This window comes from Danio rerio, chromosome 19 (assembly GCF_049306965.1).
Source record: "Danio rerio strain Tuebingen ecotype United States chromosome 19, GRCz12tu, whole genome shotgun sequence".
NCBI classification, from domain to species: Eukaryota; Metazoa; Chordata; class Actinopteri; order Cypriniformes; family Danionidae; genus Danio; species Danio rerio.
Genome location: NC_133194.1, coordinates 15,788,949 through 15,807,892, shown reverse-complemented (window position 1 = coordinate 15,807,892; position 18,944 = coordinate 15,788,949). Strand labels below are relative to the sequence as shown.

General features: G+C 43.6%; 1 long non-coding RNA gene across 1 annotated transcript; it reads left to right on the top strand.

Annotated features, from left to right (window-relative positions):
• The first annotated feature begins 3,770 nt into the window (after window positions 1-3,770).
• Window positions 3,771-12,860, top strand: LOC141379045 (uncharacterized). The gene is made up of 3 exons (XR_012394983.1): window positions 3,771-5,558; window positions 11,820-11,885; window positions 12,125-12,860. It is a non-coding gene; the product is annotated as an uncharacterized lncRNA (long non-coding RNA).
• Window positions 12,861-18,944: the final 6,084 nt, after the last annotated feature.

The following is an 18,944-nucleotide window of genomic DNA, read 5'->3' as shown; positions in this document are numbered from 1 at the left end:
TTTTCTCTCATTGGCCGTGCGGTATCAAACATTGCATGAAAGATACACGCTTAGAGCAGTTCCTCGAATCAAATATCACGTTTGTCAGGAGGGACATGAATGAATTACCTGAATGAAAGAGCCAAACTGCAGTTAAAGTCCAACATTTAATAATTTGGCAAATAATTTGACTACAGATGTCCACGTAAACACAGTCACATTGTCTGCTGTGGTTGTGTGTTTTGACTCTGAAATTCAGCGCGCCCAAATAGACACTCCCACACCAAGCCTCTTTTCTTCCTCCGACACTCCCCCTAAACAGAGCTGGACACGCCCACTTTTCTGACTTTTTCCAAAGTAGAGGTGTGAAAACACCCTGCTGAAACGAGGGGATTTCATGGCCCTTTAATGCATTAAGTTTACTTTAATGAAATGAGAAAACATATCACTATTACAAGAGCTGCATCAGTGCTTTTGATTGTTGGGCAATTTTTGATTTGTTTGACAGGTGCTGATGGATAATTGTTTATTAGGAATAATGGCGTTACACAGAGCTGAGTAGTTATTTACAGTGCTAACAGCAGAGATGCTTCCTCTTCTTTATTGAGTTAAAGGGGATTCAATGGGTTGCACTGGGAAATTGAAGATGAAGGGTGTCAGTGTGTTGCTCGAGGGTAATTAGCTCGTTAAACTTATTGTTGGGTCATAAGTGCAGATTATTGCCCCTTTGAACATGAGAAGACAAATAAGGGTCCATGAAAAGGCTGTCATAGATGAAGGTCTATAAAAAAAGGTAAATGAGATGCTTTCCACAAGCAATAAAGCCGGTTAAAGTAAGTTACTGCTTTAACTGAAAACATGATGAATCATTTCAACTTTTATTAGAGGAACTGTGCAAGCTGCTTTTTCTAAAGTCGGACTCACACTGTGCAATTTTGAATAATGTTATGCTGTCGTAGCTTGTCAGACTGCACAAACATGATTCCCATGTTAGACTGTAAGATCTCAGTTATCATAACGTCAGACTAAATGACCGTTAAGACATACCAAACACAGACATGCAAAAAAAAGAGCTTGACCTCATCCATCCATGACACTTTTAGTAACCACAGTTCTGAAATGTTACCTCAAAGCATAACATAAACAATCTGTAGTTGTAGTCTTATTGGCAACATGCCTTAATAAAACATAAAAAAAACAGAAAAATCAGCTGTTTTTACATTTCCCAGCAGTGGTTTAAAGTTGCAGACCATCAGCACCCCTACTGGTTCTTGGTTTGGCGCTGATCGTAGCTGAAGTAATAAGGACAGATTTTGGACTCTGCCACTTTGGTCATGTTTATCCTTGTTTTGCTGGCAAAATTCTGGCACTGTTCTTGTTTGGTCATGAATGTTTCCCTTGTCTTTGTTCTGAACGTGCAGTCTCAAGGGGGTCACACACCGAACATAGATTTCATTCAGGGTGCACACACCAGCACCGCAAGTCTGCAGCTGTCTGCAGCGGCCAGCCACAGAGCGCCATCTGAATAGTTTCATTTTAAATAAAATGTCAATGTGCTGGTCTGTTGTGCAATACTTTGCACTATGTCGTGGCGCTAAGTAGCGCATCCAGTGTGCGATCCCCTTCTGACTTAAGCTACAATGCTCTGTTTGAGTCCCGGTGGGGCTGTATAGCATAGAGCTGCAGCGAGAGTCTTGGGAAGAGTGGGGCAATCAAGGGTGTTGTTGCTGTAGTTGAGGTTTTCCATTTGGGATAGTTACACATCAGAAATTGATAATTATGCATGAAAGCATTTTCAAAAGCGATGATACGTTCTTCAGAATCGAAGATTCTTCAAAAATTCTAGATAACTGAAGTAACCTAACTACTTAACCAATTTGCCTGATTACTAGCACTAAGTTGCTTATGTCTCAATTTTTTTGGGAATGTGTTGCTTGTGTGAATTACAGGAAAGAATGTATATTTACAAATAAAATGATGTCGAACAGACAAAACATGAAATACTTTGTGTTCAAATTGTCTGCAACGAGAAATGTCATAATAGAGAAAGTTACAGCAACGAAGACGAGTTGTTATAAAGGCATGAATCACTGTTTGGAAATTTCTCTGGGATAAAAAAGGCTTGACTTTAGACAGTTCTCTGTAATGGTAACAGCAGGATTTTACAACAGTACTAATCTTTTTTTTTTTTTTTTTCGTCAAACACACGCTTTCTTACCCACTGTAACTTGTGAGGAACAATACAGGCCCAAGGATTGATCACTGTAGAACTCCACAGGCTCTATTTTAACGATCTAGCAAAGTCTAAAGTGCAGGATGCAAAAGCATTAAGGTCGTGTCCGAATCCACTTCTGCAATTTTAAAGGCAAAAAAAATACGCTCTGCACTGCGGCACATGGTCTAACAGGGTTGAGCTTATTCGCTTAATAAGTTATGGGTGTGTTCTGAGAATAAACCAATCAGTCTCATCTCCCATTCCCTTTAAGAGTCAGTTGCGTCACGCCATGGTGGATTTGCTATTTACACGGTGGCCTTTAATGTTAATAATAACATTTAACATAATAACATTTTACAAAAGAATTAACTAAAAAAGTCCCTTGAGATGAAAACATGAATCCAGTTGTTTTTATATTTATGTAGAAAATAATACATATTTTTAAATATTTTAATCATTTAATTATTTTCATTTGTAAAGATCTTTATTTATTGCTGTACATCCTGCGTGTTTTAAGCAATGTTTAAGCGAGGCGCACAACTAACGCGCTCTGCGCTGGACTTTAGACCTGCTTTCAGCTGGTCTCTTACATAGTCTATTTTCGTTCCCCAAAATAGCAACACGCCAGAAATGCGCCTTAACACGCCTATTTTCTATAAACCGAAACACCCATGAGTCCACAAAGGGCGCAAATGGATTTGCTATTTAAACAATGTGGCGGAAGATGAGAAAATTAAGGCTGCGTTGATTTACAAATAGCAACACATCTTGCGGCTTATCTTGCGGGTGTATGATAGAGTCCCACAACTAAGAGGAATACTGGATGAGTATTGATGGCCAATGTCAAACAAAAACATCTATTGGTCAGATATTAAAGAAACCACCATAAAACTATGCCACAAAGGCCCACAGCTGTCTCTAAGCGTGTCAACAGGACCTTGTGGTCAATGAGGTCAAAAGAAGAACTTAGTTTATTAAGACTAAAGCTATAGATTTTCCAAAATCTGATTCTGTAAAAAATATTGCTTGAAAAACTTAAAAGTGCAGTGCTATGTAATGCTTTAAAACCAGATTGAATTGTCTCTTGGACCGAACATAAAGTCAGATATGTTTGTTATTGAGTCAAAACAACTTTCTCAGGGATCTTTGAAATAAAAGCTAGAATAGAAATAGGACGATTGGCTGGATTGAGGTTTGGGTTTTAAGATATTGTGTCACTACAGCACATTTGAAACAGTTAGGAAAGGAGCCAGTAGACAAACATTTGTTGATAACCAGTAGCAGACCAGGACCAACTGTATCCATAATTAGTTTAAAGAAAAAATGTGGAATTAAATCCTGAGGGCAGATCGAAGGTTTGAAATGAATAACAATCTCATTACATGAGTTCAAATCAATAGACTGAAACTCAGACCAAGCGGAAGAGCATTGAGGAACATCATGAAAAATGTATGCTGAGCAAGGCAACTGTGATCTTAATGTTGTGATTTTCTCAACAAAGAACTTTCCAAAGTCATTACAAAGAGAAATAGTTGGCTATAAAATTAGAGAAGCGTTTAAAGCAGAATTTATAGTAGAAAACAAAAATTGAGCTTTGTTACAGCTGTTAGTAATAAGTTCTGCAAGATATTTGCATTTTGCTGCTTTTGCAACTTTCTGAAACATAAAAATGGAATCCATCATAAGATCATAAGAAATGTGCAGCCTGTCTTTCTTCCATTCGTATTGAGCTTGTCTGCATGTCCATCTCAGGGTCTGAGTAGTTTTTGTGTGCCAGGGCGCAGGTGCAGGCTTATTGTTTTCACACTTCAAGGATAGAATTTATAATGTTGGCACAAGTAGAAGTAAATAGATTAGGATGTGCATGAGTTGTGCACTTCACTGTAGGCAGAAAATTCTTCTCTGGACATTGGGTAAAATGGCAAGTTAGGTGTGCAATGATGGATTTCTAAAAATGTTACTCTTAGGAGGGACAGTACAAAGAACTAAATTGTGATAAGAAAAGTATGCACTACTAATTGCAATATTAGAAACAGAAAAAAAAAACATGAGTTAAAATCAAATCAAGTGCATGAATGTGTGTAGGACCAGAGATCCATTGAGTAAAGTCACAAGACTATCTAATTTTAAAAGGACAACATACATGAATGTTAAAATCATCCAACAAGAGTATTTTCTCATGTCTGGTAACAGAGTCCCTGATTAAAACTGCAAGCTCTCTATGAAAGTTCATATTATACTAAGGAGGACATAAAACAAAAGCAAAGGTAACTAGGATTAACTAAATATAATTGAATAAGCTGCTCCTCAAAACTGTTGTATGAGCCAGTAGATAAAGAGCGACAGTAAAATGTGTCTTTAAAAACAGCAGCAAAGGCCACTGCTGCGGCCCAACATCTGCATGGAGTTTAAATAGTTACAGCGTTGAGGCAACAGTTCAGATAGTGGGAATGACTCACTGGGCTTAGATCAAGTTTCAGTGATGCAAAGGAAATCTAGTGCTTGCAAATTAAAGAAGTAATTTTTGAGGGTAATCGTCAACTGTGATATAGTTACTTCTCATTGTGATTTACAGCAAAGTGGGCAGAGATTGCAAAGGTTTACACCACCACGGCGAGGGTGGGAGTAAAACTTCACAGGTGTAGCAAATAATCTAGAGGTGATAGGGCATAGCCATTGATATTAATATGAACCTTCCACTGGACACAGCCCAGGAGTGAATTTTTGCACAAACTCAGATCCTGGGAGAAAACCAGCATGCTGCGTGCAGTTGTTTAGTGACTGCAAGTCCATTCTACAACAAAAAGTAATGCCTTCACACTTGCTATGCATGTGTATCCGGCGTGGTAGGTCCTCTATAAAAGAGAGATGAGGGTGAAAAATCCCTTTGCTGTTTACATAGATCACATGTATCACTAGGCATTGCCACAACAGTGCGAATCTACAATAAAGTTGAACAGTCAAGTGTAGCATCACAGCTTAAAACTGAAACAGTGGTTAATAAAAGTAGTGCAAACATAAAAACAGACAGCATTGCACGTTCATCGTTGCCATCTTGGATGGGAACTGTATACAGTATTCTGAAACTTTATAAAATAATTCAACAATTATAAAGGCCCAAGCAGACCGAGACGGTTTTTTTTCCTCGCGTTATCTGTTGACGTTTAATCCTTTTGACTAAATAAAGGGCACTGCGTCAAAACCTTCTCCACCAATCAGATTGGCACTTTTGTTAACGTGCACAGAGCTGCTGAAATCACAGTAAACAAAACTTGGAGGCGCTCAAGCGCAAAACTGTCAATGGTAGCGAACATTGAAGAAGATGCCCGGAGGCGATAGGATCATGGAACTGTTTATTGCTCTGGTGAATAATAATCATTCCTCTTCGGTTGGGGAACTTGATTGAAATCCACGAAATGGGAGGATTCGGTTCAGAAGCCACTTGTCTGAAAGAGTATTGAACGGGCCAATGAATGCAATGAATTGGCAGCGTAAGCTTGCACAGGTGTACTTCATTGCCAATTATCCCAGCATATAAGCACACCTGGAGCGAGCAGACGCCATCCTTTTCGCTTCAGAGACTTTCTGATCGAGTCGATGAGGGTTCCTCCTGCAGTGACCAGCGATTCTGAGCGAACGAGAGCATTCTCCCGGTCCAGAGTGTGTACACGCAGCGGCAGACGGTCGAGCTGGGTTTCTCCCTTGCCTGGCGTTCTTTGGGTCAGGTCCTCCAGAGCGGTGCGTATAAAGTTGCAAACTTCACAGAAAGAGCAACACAGTCGTGCAGCACGTCCTTTTCAGGACGGCGCTCCGACTGTGCATTTCTGGATGCGGTGGTTTCCTGTCCTCGGATGATGGGCACGAGCACTGCGTTGCATGTCTGGGGGGTCCAGCATATTAATGCGCTGCTCGCGGGCAGTTCCTGTCATTGCGATGCCATGACTGTTGCGCAGTAAAGATCGCGGCTAGCCTTTGCAAAAGGGCGAACCACCCCAGTTGTCCCCTGCTCTGCAGCGGGCACTCGGGCAGATCTGAGGGTTTCAGCGAGAGATAATCCGTCGCCCACGGGCCCGCGGACCTCCCGCTCCTCTAAGCGCTCCATCCAAGCTTCGGGCGGGGGAAGCGATCCGTCTAACAGATGGTAGCCCTTACGCCCGATGACACCGGAGACCAGACGTCCACCGTGGCATCGGAGGGTGGGCTTTCATTGTCCGATGATGATCCAGACCCGCTCGCCCTCTTTGGGCTGGTGAGCGCTGTCACTACGGATCCTGAAACGGACATGTTAGCCGTGCTTTCCCGGGCTGCTTCGGCCATGGGTTGGAGATGGTTTATCCCCCAGCTCCGCGGCCGGACCGACTAGAGGGGCGTTCCCTTCTTCCCGGAGGTGCACAGTAGGCTCACGCGGTCTTGTAAAGCACTTTTTTCTGCTCGTGCTGCGTGTCCCTCCACCCTAACCACTCTTGACGGTGGAACAGCCAGGGGGTATGTGGCGATTCCTCAGGTTGAGTGCGCGATGGCGGTAAATCCGCGCGGCGCCTCTTCTTGGCGGGGTCCGCCTCGTCTCCCATCCAAAGCCTGTAAGTTATCTACCTCCCTCGGAGCTAGAGCTTACATAGCTGCAGGCCAGGCTGCTTCCGCCTTGCATGCGATAGCCACCTACCAGAGCTACCTAGCGCAGGCGCTGGCCGAGCTGCACGAGGGTGGGTCCAACCCAGGCTTACGAGCTTCGCACCGCCGCCGACTTAGCTCTTCGGACTACTGAGTCCGCTGCGTGTGCTTTGGGGAGGACGATGTCCACATTAGTGATCCAGGAGCGCCACCCTGGCTGATATCAGGAAGTCGACAAAGTCCGCTTTCTTGACTTTCCCCATATCCCAAGCCATGTTCGGCGACACCGTCTGTGAATTCACCCAGGAATTCAAGGCGGTGAGAGAGCAGTTGATGGGTGATGTCTTATCGGCGGTCCGTAGCCCGCTCCGCCCGCCGTGCCATTCATACCTGCTCCTCGCCGAAGGCGCCCGTCTACGAGAGCTGCTCCGCCCCCGCTCACGCCTCTGGCGAAGCAAGCGCGTCGGGCATCTCGGAAGCAGGCAGCCCCCCTGCCCAGAACGCCGCTAAGTCTGGCAACGGACCGCGAAGCGTCCCTGGGACAGGCCATCTGGAGAAGAGGGAACTTGCTCTTTCCCCGCTGGAGGGCGGGGCCCCATTTCAAAACGGCACTTTTTACTGCCATGAAAACATTATGAAAGGGCACTTTCCACTTCCCTGGATGTGACAGCCCGAAATCTGCCAGTCTGGGACGCTATGCTTTCTAGCTTGCAGATTCGGTGCGTTTCGCCAGTGGCTCATGAGCGCTGGGAGGACGGTCTCCTTTCTCCCATCCCTCGAGCCTCCCCTCCGGAGCTCGGGTTCGGAGTGAGAGCAAATATCTCACCTCCAGCTTTTCCGTGGGACCCGCAAGCCTCCCGGATCAGCACACCCACTCCGCGCTGCCCCACTGCTGGTACGTCAGCGATTGTAGCGATGAGTCCATTAGCGGGAGCTCTGCCTACCTGGTTAGCGCGGGCCAGCTCTTCGCGGTGGCTCATACGCACAATCAGACTCGGCTATGCGATTCAGTTCGCGAAACGGCTCCCCAAGTCGCGGGTGTGTATTCACCAGGGTCAGCCCCCTGTCCGCCCCTGTCTTGTGAGAGGAGATTGCTGTCCTCCTGGCGAAGGATGCAATCGAGCCGCTCCCTCCAGCCGAGATGGAGAGCGGGTTTTACAGCCCACACTTCATCGTGCCCAAAAAGAGCGGTGGGTCACGGCCAATCCTAGATCTGCACGTTTTGAACCGCTGCCTGCACAAGCTGCTGTTCAGAATGCTCACGCAGAAGCGCATCCTCCGGTGCGTTCGTCCTCTGGGTTGGTCTACAGCATTAGACCTGATGGACGCGTATTTCCATTTCTCCACTCTTCCTCGCCACCGTCAGTTTCTGCGGTTTGCGTTTGAAGGTCGAGCTTGGCAATACAAAGCCCTCCCCTTCGGGCTCTCTCTGTCTCCGCGGGTCCTCACCAAGCCCGCGGAGGGTGCCTCAGCGCCCCTTCGGCTCGCGGGCATCTGCATACTTGATTTCTTTACGACTGGCTGATTTTTGCCCTCTCTCGGAGCAATTGATTATGCACAGAGACAAAGTGCTCTGGCACTTCCACCTGTGGGGGTTTCAGGTCAACCGAGAAAAGAGCAAACTCGCCCCCGTGCAGAGGATCTCTTCTCTCGGGCTGGAGCTGAACTCGGTCACCATGGCAGCGCGCCTCTCCGGAGAGCGCGCTCAGCTGATGCTGTACTGTCTGAGAGAGCTCGACAGTAAAATAGTGGTCCCACTGAAACTATTTCAGAGGCTCCTGGGGCATGTGGCATCCGCAGCCGCTTCATGCCGCTCGGATTATTCTATATGAGACCACTTCAGCACTGGCTTCACGATCGAGTCCCCAGACGCGCATGGCACGCGCGCGCACACCGAGTCTCTGTTACTGCGCTGTGTCGCCGCGCCCTCAGCCCTTGGAGCGACCCCTCGTTCCTACAGGCCTGGGTGTCTCTAGAACAGGCGTCCAGTCTTGTTGTTGTTTCAGCAGACGCTTCCAACACGGGCTGGGGGGCTGTGCGTTGCGGGCATGCGGCTGCGGACCTGTGGAAAGGTACCCAGTTGCATTGGCATATCGCCTGGAGCTGTTGGCAGTGTTCCTCGCTCTCCACCGTTTTTTTCCGGTGCTGGAGCGGCAACACGTACTGGTCAGGATGGACAGTACGGCGGCGGTGGCGTATATCAGCCGTATGGGGGGTATGCACTCTCGCCGCATGTCTCAGCTCGCCCGCCGTCTGCTCCTCTGGAGTCATCCGCAGCTGAAATCGCTGCACGCCATTCATATTCAGGCAAGCTCAACCGTGCAGCCGATGCGCTCTCACGGCAGCCTTACGTCCTGGAGAATGGAGACTCCACCCCGAGTCTGTTCAGCTGATATGGGCGCGATTCAGGGAAGCCCAGATCGATCTGTTGCTTCCCCCGAGATCGCTCATTGCCAGTTGTTTTTTCCCTGACCGAGTGCTCTCCCCCAGTGAGCCTGCTCGCGCAGTTACTGTGCAAGGTCAGGGAGGACGAGGAACAGGTTGCTGGTTGCGCCCCTCTGGCTCAACCGGACCTGGATGTCAGAGCTCTCCCTCGCGATAGCCCTCCCCTGGCAGTCCCTTCGAGAGAGCACCTACTCTCTCAGGGACAGGGCACCACCTGGCACCCTCGCCGATCTTTGGAGGTCATTAGACGCGAGGAAGACTTAGGTAACCTCCGATTGCGGTGGCTAATACCGTCACTCGGGCTAGAGCCCCCTCCCCGAGCGTGCCTATGCCCTGAAGTGGAGTCTATTCACTGAATGGTGTGTCTCTCGCTGAGAAGACCCCCGTAATTTGCCAGATCAGCGTTGTGCTTTCTTTAACCTTTTTTTCAAGGTTACGTGGCTGCCATCTCCGCTCTCATAACGCGGTGGCTGGCAGCACCGTGGGAACGCATAACCTCATCATCCGGTTCCTCAGGGGCGCTAAGCGAATTAATCCAACTCGCCCCCTTCTCATGCCCTCTTAGGATCTCGCCCTCGCTACACAAGCTGCGTCAGATCCCTTCGATCCTCGACTCAGTATCTTTCTGTCCCTGAAGACAGCTCTGCTGGTCGCGTTGATATCGATTAGAGGGTCGGGGACCCGGAGGCATTTTTCGGTCAGTGACTCGTGCCTGTAATTGGGCTGGCTTTCTCTCACGTCCTGAGACCCCGCCCGCGATATGTGCCCAAGGTTCCTACCACTCCGTTTTAATACGAGGTAGTGAGCCTGCAAGCGCTGCCCTCGGAGGAGGCAGACCCAGCCCTTCTTTATTGTCCAGTTCGCGTTTTGCGTATTATCCGGACCGCACTCAGAGTTTAGATCATCTGAGCAGCTCTTCGTCTGTTATAGCGGTCGGCAGCAGGGAAGTGCCGTACCGAAATAAGTTCCCACTAAATTGTGGATGCTTTTCTTTCACTATCAGAGCCGAGATGAGCCGCGTCCCCCGAGAGCGCGTGCGCACTCCACTCGGAGCTTCGCATCCTCTCGAGCGCGCGCACGCGGCGCCCCTCTAACAGACATCTGTAGAGCTGCGGGGGTGACACCCAACACATTTGCAAGGTTTTACAATCTGCGAGTGGAGCCGGTTTCCTCAAGGGTATTAGGTAACCCTTGGTGATTGAGGAAACAATTCGGTAGGGTGTTGAAACACGCTTGCTGCGCCATTCTCCCTAACACGGAGGTACGTGCGCCTTTTTATCTGTCAGTAAAGTTCCCCGTCAGGTGAGCCCTGCAGATTCCTCCGTGGCCCCCAGCACTGACTCAGCGGAGGAGTCACTTGCTGGCCCACTGCGTTGTAGGTCTGCCCGCTGGTCAGCCCGCGTTTTGGGTAAAGGTGCCTGCTATGCGTGATCCCCACTAGGCGATCCCATATGCTTATTCCGCCACGGTTAAGTCCCCCCCCCCCCGGGCGGACCCGTGTCTTCCCTCCCCGCTAACCACTCTTTTGCTATGCGTACTCCCCCTTTTTAGAGCTAGTCCATATGTAAATTCTGCCATCTATCCCCCCTTGGGTAACGGATGGCCTCCGCAGCGTCCTCCCTATCGGGATTGCACGCTTCCCAACGTACTGTCGTATTTTCCTAGAATTATCTAGATGCTCACGACTTCCCAAAAATATATCTAAATCCGTAAAACTTCTGTTGAAGTAGGATAAATTAGGGCCAGGGACACGTTGGAGGACCGCGCCTCCCATGATGTGGGTGCGTCACGCTTGCTTGACAATCCCCTCATCGGGGGCGTTGGTAATGTGCATTCATTATGGCACTTTCCATACTTCTCCCATTTCGTGGATTTCAATCAATCCACTCTATGGCACTGAAGTTCCCCAACCGAAGGGGAACGTTCGAGGTTACAGAAGTAACCCTTCGTTCCCCGAGGAGGGGAACGGAAGTGCCATACTCCGTCGCCATAATGACTGTCCCTTAGCTGTTTGAAAGTCTCTTCAGCTTAAAAGGATGGTGTCTGCTCGCTCCAGGTGTGCTTATATGCTGGCATAATTGGCAATGAAGTACACCTGTGCAAGCTTACGCTGCCAATTCATTGCATTCATTGGCCCGTTCAATACTCTTTCAGACAAGTGGCTTCTGAACCGAATCCTCCCATTTCGTGGATTTCAATCAATCCACTCTATGGCACTTCTGTTCCCCTCCTCGGGGAACGAAAGGTTACTTCTGTAACCTCGAACGTTTCTTCATTACTGCCTTTTTAAAGCAGTTTTCTATTAGCATTCAGAGTTTTGCATGCTCCCTAAATCTTGCATTTTTAGCAGTTTAATCAAAAATAGTTGTGATGTTTTTAGTGTTGGGCAATAACGCATTACTAATAAAGCATTACTGTAACAGCATTACTTTTGACAGTAACTAATATTGTAATGCATTACTTTTTAAATATAGTAAGTCCGTTATCGTAACAATATGATGCGTTTGTCCTTTACTTTTTAAGTTAATTAATTTTGGCTGCAGTCTAACACACATCTTCCTTTTCACAGCGTCGATGCATTGTAGGATTGCATTGTGGATGCTAACCAATCACTGTAAAGAAAAGACATCATGAGGTACCTAGATACATAGTTACATAAAAAAGGTACATAGAGTTTGCGTGTGAGAAAGACCAAGAGACTTTTAATGTTACTATTATTAATACTACTATGTTTGCTGTTTTAAATAAGTACAAATTTGTTATGTGTATAAAAAACTTAATTAGTTTTGTAGAGTCAGAGACACATTTCTGTTATATTTCATTTATTCGTTTTTATTTCAACTAAGTCCCTTTATTAATCTGGGTTCTCCACAGCGGAATGAAGTGCCAACTTATCCAGCAAGTTTCACGCAGTGGATGTTCTTCCACTGTTTCACTGGGAAACATCTATACACACTCATTCACATGCATACAGTGCATGTCCTTAAACTTGTGGGGGAAACCGGAGCACCTGTAGGAAACCAACGCTAACTCGACGAGAACATGCCAACTCCAAACAGAAATGCCAACTGACCCAGCCGAGGCTCAAACCACTGCCTTCTTGCTACCCAATACACCCCTATGATACCCTGGTATATATCATAACATGTTATATAAATTTACAGTATAATGTTGTATTGTTTAGAATAAATGTTGTGATTTATTTTTATATTGTTTTGCATATTTTTATAGCTGTTATACAACAGCAGATTTTGCTCTTTTAATATACACAGCTAACTTTCCATAAGTAGTGGTTAGTTTGAAATTTGCTCAAAGATTTCATTTTTGAGCAGCAGTTATGTTTTTGTTACTTCTGAAAGATAATTCAGACTTCCATTTATTTATTTCATAAAAGCTTTGGGTTTGTTGTATATTGTTGCTAGTTTTCATACTCAAGCTGTGAAATGGGGTTAAATGGTTAAATAGAACAACTTTTATGACGCTAAAGTAACTTTAGTTTTTGCCTTTTTTGTTTCTGAATATGTTACTCAGCTGGTTTATCACCTTGTGATATTTTTATTTTTGTGCTGCTGGTCTGTCTTAAGTTAGTGTTTAAAAATCACTTTTTGTTTAAGTCTGTCTTGAGTTTTAGTTGTGAGAATGCAAATTAGTTAAATGGGTGGTCCACTATGATATCATATTTTAAACTTTAGTTGATGTGTAATGTAGCTATGTGAACATAAACAGCAACTCTGAATGTAAAATGCTCAAAGTTCAATGCAAAGGGAGACTTTTTACAGAGTTAGCTTAGCAAAGCCTACAATGAACGAATTTTGGAGACTACAAAAAATACTTTCGCCCCCTGTGAGATCACAAAGGTTCGTTTATTGCGCACTCACACTGCGCAGGTAAGGGCCATGGCCAGAGGCGCTGTAACGTTACTGCAGAGGGAGAAATGCCATCCTGCTGTTTTCGCAGAGATTCTCTGTTTCTGTATTTGGGCTTCCAAATGACACGACCCAAACACAGAAGTGCTTAAAGTTCAATATTAATTATGTTCCAGAGAACTATAAAATACATAGCAAGCATGATTTGACAAAACGCAGCTTACAGAATCTCTCCCAGTTCAGTGCTGGATTGGGCTAAAATCTCCTCAAAGATGGAGCAAGGAGACACTGTGAACTCTGAGCCACGACCTGTAAGTGTTTTAATTTGTTAAAATTGATCATGTACAGTGTCTAGCCTTAAAGGTATGTTGTAACAAAGATGTAAACAACAGGAAATTATGTTCACCACCGCTAACGATTTAGCTACAAATGCATATTTATCAGTCAAACTGCTGTAAACACACACACATACTCTTCTCGTGTTACAGATACTTCATAGTATACACACATAAACACACACGCACAATGGTACACAAGCACTCTTAAAGGAGCCGCATCCAATTTTCACTCGTTACAGACACTTGTTGACTGACTGACTGACTGTTTACACAAAATGCATGTGCTTGTCCGGGCGTGACGTGGAGCCGATCCGTGAATCACTGCACATTATGACGATGACCGATCAGAGTCACTTGAGGGCGGGCCTTTCAGAGGAACTAGGAAATATGACAGTCGTTTTCATGTTAGCTGAGTAGCTGTGTATAATCAAAGTAAGATATATGAAAAAATAAAACAATTTCCTGCAAGTGAAACATGAGCACACATTGCTTTGCATCTTATTTACACAACCAAGCCTTAAAATTACATTCTGGACCACCCCTTTAAAACTGTGAATTAAAGAATTCACACTTAGCTGATGATGAATAAGCATATTTGGCATGCTGTCCCGGGAGAGAGCCCTGTGCTCATAATATCCGTAAACCTGGGGTTCCCTCCTGACAAGAGGGGAGTTTGAGCTCAGGTAGGTCTCGAGAACTCCCCTGCTTGTCATAGTGTGAGAAGTGTTAACTAAGGGTGTTTTAGGTGATCATTTGTATTATTCGAATGGCTATAGTATATGTTTTAGGACAGTGGGAGGAAACCGGGGAACCCGGAGGAAACCTATGCGAACATGGGGAGAACATACAAACTCCGCACAGAAATGGCAACCGTCTAATAGGAGGTTGGACCAGCAGCGTTCTTGCTGTGAGGTAACACCGCTCTTTAGTCCGCACGCGCAGCAACCACTCCCTACTCCCCCACACCCCTGCACATGCACTTTGGACAGTCTCTGCACGGGGCTGATGGTATAAAGCCATTAATATGAGCATTAAAAATGTTCTTTGGAAAAGTAACTCAAAATTTACTTTTAACAGTAATTTATTAATTTTAATGTAAATAATTGATAAAGTAAATAAGTTTTTTTGAATTAAGTAACTAGTAACTGTAGCTCATTACTATTTTTCAGTAACTAGCACAACACAATGTTTTCAACTTGCTGAAGTGTGTCCCTATTAGCGTGCACAAGCCACACATTGCTATTTTGAGACACAATGTGAACAGCCCCTTGTTACCTTGAGGTTTATATGAAGAGCTGTTTATCGACATACATTGGAAAACCCATTTGCACAACCATAGAAATCATTCAGATCATACCCAATATTAAAACAAAACAAAAATATTTCATTTTTTATAACCACCATTCATTCTGCAGTGTTTTAATGAGGTGGAACATGCATTAGGGAAGCTCTCATATAATGCATAGATGCATACAGCTCACACACGCAAACATACAGTATGAAAAGACACAGCAGAACAAATATCTGTTTTGATAAAAGATCATAGTAATCAGTGTGTGGCTCACGGCCCACAGCGAGACTTCACTGCTGGTTTAGTGTTATTCTTTTGGTCATTTTGAAGCGCACATCTCTTTTTCCTCTTCCTCTCTTTTACCCTGTTGGCACACAGACGCATCATAAAGTTAAATGTTGGTTTTGATCACAACTGTAATGAGAGTGTTCTCAAAGCAAACTTTGATATTATAGTGCAAGTCTAAAGGTTTAAATGTGGACTACAAAAAGCTGCTACGTGTGTGTGTGCGTGTGTGTGTGTGTGTGTGTGTGTGTGTGTGTGCGTGCGTGCGTGCGTGCGTGCGTGCGTGCATGTGTGTGCATGTGTGTTCACAATCGAGAAAAAAAATATCTGAACTTATATATTTTTATAACTTAAAATATACTTTAAATTCTGGTAAAACCTCTACATCAGGTATTTAAATTTAATTCTAATTACTCATTTGTAATTATGGAGTTGCTCACTTAATAAAATATTATTAAATTATATTTATTTAAGGGCGACGCAGTAGGTAGTGCTGTCGCCTCACAGCAAGTAGGTTGCTGATTCGAGCCTCGGTTGGGTCAGTTGGCGTTTATGTGTGGAGTTTGCATGTTCTCCCCGCGTTCATGTGGGTTTCCTCTGTGTGCTCCGGTTTTCCCCACAGTCCAAAGACATGCGGTACAGGTGAATTAGGTAGGCCAAATTGTCCATAGTGTATGTATGTGTGCGAATGAGTGTGTATGGGTTTCCCAGTGATGGGTTGCGGCTGGAAGGGCATCCGCTGTGTAAAACATATGCTGGAAAAGCATGTGGCGACCCCTGCTTAATAAAGGAACTAAGCCGAAAATAAAATGAATGAATATGTTTATTTTAAATGTAATATAAATGTAACTATTTAACACTTTTTATAGCATTATTAAAAGAGTATGTGTGTTGAGTAGTCTTGCATGAATAAGTTTCATTTTCTTTTCTCCAATTTTCTCAACTCCAACACACAAGAATGGCACTTTTATGCATGCAAAATTCTCTTCAGATTGTTGCTTTACCCTCACATGTGCACTAAAAGAGATAGCAGACTACTTCTGACATATTCTGACAAATTTTCTACCTTTTGGTCTTGAGGTCAGTGTGGCTAAAGGTCAAATCAGATAACTTAGAGGTTAAAGATTCAACCCTCATATAATGTGAGAAATTTCCCCCAAATCATTTGAGATATAGCAAAAGATGTGTATTAAACTTTGAATAAAATGACATCCAGTTGCCTACTCTTAGTACTTGACTCATCTCTGATGATCTTCTTGGAACATAGAGTACTTTTATCACATAATCTCAAATCTGGAGTTCATATTTATCTAGCAGTGGTGTGCCATCAGATGTCTGCAGAAACGACTTCACTCTGATGTCAGAATCTCCTGGCTCATCATCTTCCTCCGCCTGTGGTTTAATCTCTAGAACACTATGTATTCAGCAAACGTCAAATTTTCTTGCCAGTAATGATCTGTTGACAGCTCTGAATGAGGGTTCAAATCAAGTCACACAACCAGCAGTGCTTTCTTGCCATAACCAATTCACTCGCCTCATTGTAAAAATATGTCGTTTGCAAAACAAACAATTGTACCTATACATAAAATTCACAGCAGTCCACCCTCTGAAATGAACACTACAGTGACAGTAGAACTCTAACACAACCTTTATTTATTTTCCAATAAAATGTTTATGGTGCACTTTATTGAGTAAAGACTTCAGATCCAATCCTAATTATACTATATACCCCCTTGTGTGTAGTACTATCTATTTAGCCTTTAGTGTCTACTCGTGTCTGCTTACTGCATTCAATCAGATCATTCAAACCTAATCCAAGATCAACAACTTGCTGTGGTTGGAAACACTGTCAAACACACTCCTGACAGTTCCTCTTATATTGGCTAAGTTCCAAAGATAATGACCTTTACACTGGTGAGAAGGTAAAAAAGGTCTGTCATACTGTTGCTAGTAGTCTGTAGAATTTCACTAGGATTCTTCACGTGTGATGACTGTACAGTGTTGGTGTGTTAAACCAAAAAAAAGTTGGGTGTTTCTGAAATCATGATGAAGGACTTAAAACTCAAAATTTATCATATTTACTGTTGTTTAGCAAAATTATAATGTCTATGGTAATAGGGAATTTAAAGTTTTATCTAAGGACAGGATGCTGGAGGGAAAACACGTGCTGTTCAGGATGGTCAACTGTATGAGTGGTATATGTGTCTGATGAATGCTTGCTCGCCATCTGCTGAAATTTAATTCATCATTATTCAAAAGCACTTTTACAATATAGATTGTGTCAAAAATCATAGAAGTTCTAGTAAATTCTTAACATAGAAGTTCTAGTAAAACACTGAAGAGCAATCCATCGATTGGCAGCTCTTCCAGTCCCAAAAAAAAAGCAAGCCAGTGACAACAGCCTAAAAAAACAAAACTTCACCAATTGACAAAAGTGAAGGAAAAAACCTTGAGAGAAACCAGGCTTAGTTGGGCATGACCCTCTGACCAAACTGACAGCGATGTGTACAATGAATAGGTTTCCACATAGTTGTAGGCCAGTGGTTCCCAACCTGGGGTCCGCGCCCCCCTAAGGGGGGCGCCAGAGTTCACAAGGGGGGTGCGGGAGAGGATAAGTGTTGAGGTAGAAAAAGGCATAAAAATGCTCCACTATTATATAGGGCTGTACAATTAATCCAAAATGCGATTTCGATTTCAAACAATTATAAAAAAGCATTAATCAAGATAAACGTTTATATCCATCATGTACCGCCCCCTTTCCAGTTGTACACGTGTTGCGAAAGACCGCGTGCCTATGTGTGTGTGTGCTACACGCACACGCAGTCAGAAGCATGCGGCCGGTCAGCATTCGCACACTGACGAGCAGAGGAGCGCAGAAATCTAAAGTCATCTTAACGTGAGCGCTTTAATGGTCAAATAGGTGTCAAAACGCGGTGTTTAGTGATTATTTATATTAACCCTCATTTGTGTAATAAACAAACGAGTTGACGTTTAAAAGACGTGAAAGAGAAACCATTAAAGAGAAAGCGCAAAATATTCCTGCTGCCGCCTGTTTTTATGATTAATCAAACAAGGAGAAAATGTTTCTCTGCTCTTGACTGAAGGATTTTTGTAGCTAAAGTGTTTTTCTTACAGTGGAGATGCTTAATGCACAGTTTGTTTTATATTTTTATTCTATTGTATTTATTTCTCTTTCCTTTGCAGGGTGGAAAATAACTGTGTGTATACACTTGACGTCAGAATTATTAGCCCTCCTGAATATTAGCAACCCTTTTTCTTGCCCAATTTCTGTTTAATGGAAAGAAGTTTTTTTTAAACTTATTTCTGAACATAATAGTTTTGATATCTCATGTCTAATTACTGATTTCTTTTATCTTTGCTATGATGACAGCACATAATATTTTACTAGATATTTTTTTCAAAATACAAGCATTCAAATTAAAGTGCAATTCAAAGGCTTAATTAGGGTAATTAGGCAAGTCATTGTATAACAGTAGTTTCTTCTGCAGACAATCAAAAATAAATATTGCTTAAGGGGGCTAATAATATTGACCTTAAAATAGGTTTCAAAATATTTAAACCTGCTTTTATTCTAGCTAAAATAAAACAAATAAGCCTAGAAGAAAAAAAATATTAGAGAAAATACTGTTAAATTCCTTGTTCTGTTAAACATAATTTGGGAAATATTTATAAAAAAAAAAAAATTCTCAGGAGCGCTAATAATTTTGACTTTAACTGATAATCGTTTTGAATAATTGTGATTACAATTATGACCAAAGTAATTGTGATTATGATTTTTCCCAAAATCAGCCCTACTATTATATATGTATTTTTAAGTACCAAAAAAAAAATAAATAAATAAATCAACACACATGCTTAAAATTCCAACATAATAGTAAAAATAATTAAAATAA